The sequence below is a fragment of the Triticum dicoccoides genome, chromosome 2B, assembly GCF_002162155.2.
Source record: "Triticum dicoccoides isolate Atlit2015 ecotype Zavitan chromosome 2B, WEW_v2.0, whole genome shotgun sequence".
NCBI lineage: Eukaryota > Viridiplantae > Streptophyta > Magnoliopsida > Poales > Poaceae > Triticum > Triticum dicoccoides.
The window spans coordinates 781,904,342-781,906,579 of record NC_041383.1 but is presented as its reverse complement, the minus strand read 5'-3'; positions in this window follow the sequence as shown (position 1 = coordinate 781,906,579).

Genomic DNA, 2,238 nt, shown 5'->3' with positions numbered 1-2,238 from the left:
CACTCCCCCCTTCCGATCCCTCTTCTCTGCTTAGTATGAACCCTAGCTATTTAGTGCTTGTTAGTATGAACCCTAGGCTATTTTAGTGCTAGTTAGTTAATTACTTATATGGTAATTAGGGCAGTAGTTCCTAGGTACTAATTAGTTAGTAAGAACTAGGTACTAATTAGGTACTAGTTTATTTTTATTTATCATAAGTTTATTTTTAGTAAGAACTAATTGAATTAATAGAACTCGTTAGTAAGAACTTGTTGCTATTTTTTTAGTTAAAGCAATTTTTCCCGCATCGACGTGGACGATGACTATCCCGCATCCTCGTCATCGAGTCGGCGGAGGACGACACCTGCTTGACCAGATGGGCCATGTCCGGGACTGGGCTCCGTCGGGGTGGTACTGGGAGGACCTTCTTTTGGTGGTCGCGTGGGCCAGTGACGGTCCAGAGGCTCGAGGACCCCGCGGAGGTGGCGCGTCACCATGTCAGTGAGGAGGACGCGCACGTCCGTCACTACTTGTTTGCGTTGGAGCACAGGTTCTCCAGGGATCTTACTGGAGCTATGATCCCGTGATGGTTCCTTCTCTGTGCGTGTCCACCACCCGCGCCGATACCCGTCGTGTGCTAGGGTTTTAGTTGTATTAGTGATGTTATATGTATAACACTATTCGGGATGTATTAGTAATATTCGACGATGTACGGACGCATGAGATGATTTACTTTTGCTTATTGAATGCATGCTAATTTGAGTCCTATAAGATATTTTGAAATGTATATCTTGTGTTGCTCAAATAGGATATGTGCTTGCCCAAGTGGCCGGTCATGTTTGCAGGTTACACCTCCGGGGGGCCTATGTTTTGCCGGAGTGTTGATTCATTTCTGTTCCGGCAAATTTCAGGCGCTCGGTATGTCCTATTTTAGCAAAGGTCATGCCGGATTTTTCCGTGAATTTTGGCATGACTTGTGCCAGAATATGTAGGAATATCAAGTGCCCCGGATTTGTGTGTTGAGTATCCTGGTAGTTGTCTTCGATCGATTTTCAATTAATGTTTCAACTATGAACATAGGAAATGTCTGACGACGAAAAGGATTTCGGTACTTGCAAATACTGCGAAGACGAGCGCGGCCCGTGCGACGGAATCTTCCTAGATGATGATAGGTGCTTAAACATCAAGCTGGACGAGAACTTCGAAGTGGATACACTAAGTCACAAGGACAAGTTTTTTTTTCATAATTAAGCATGACATATGCTTCATTTGCTTGAACTTATAATTTATTTATTTTTACTATTCTACTAGCGTATCCCCTGCCATGCAAGAGTTTTTGTATTGGATAAGATAGGTTTCAGTTGTACTATGGAGGTAAATAAAGTTTACTTGAAGACTGAGCATGGTTATATTTTCAACATAAAATTATACAATTCAGACGACTACACCTATTTTGGATGCAAAACATGGCGATCACTATGCAAGACTTATGCATTTGAGCCTGATATGGTTATCACCTTTGATATTCGTCCGGAAGATGATATTGAAGGTAATACCGACATCTGGGTTGACGTGCAGACGCCTCCAGTTATACCATTATGTAAGTTTCTCAACCATATTTATGTCTTTGATATTGTTTATTCAAAAATAGTTGACAACTAATTTGTATTGTCAGCTTATTTCGGTGCAAGCAAACATGTCCAGCGCTTGGTAGACAGGACCGTATACTATGCCGGGGCTGAACTCAACTGCGAGGAGCTCAGTCATTATTTTTCATGGCTTGCGGATCTTGATACTATCAAGACAATTTTTCTTCCTGCATTTAAAAATGTTAGTACTGAAAACGTGCGACCAATAATGTTCGTAATGAACTACGGTCACATCTACTTAGGAAGGATGGTAAGATTTTTACTATTTTTCCTCAGTGCATCTTTTCCATACATTATTTTTGAATCTAAACTTCATTGCTAAGTATGTTACCATACGATGTTCTTTAACAGGGACTCCCGATGAATGTTGTGCCTTATGGGATCTAGACTAAAGGTACCATGATTATTATTAGCTTACGGCCAAGATATCCTACAGATTACTTCAGTGCATTCAAGATTAGCGACGGATGCTTAATAGTGCAAGACTGGACCAAATATGTGATGGGGGAGCGCAGAGAAGTACTAGGGGGCAACAAACAGATGCGCTACCCACGATGAGGAGACAGTCTCATCTGCATGCTCCAACTTGATCAAGGAGGAGAGCTATACA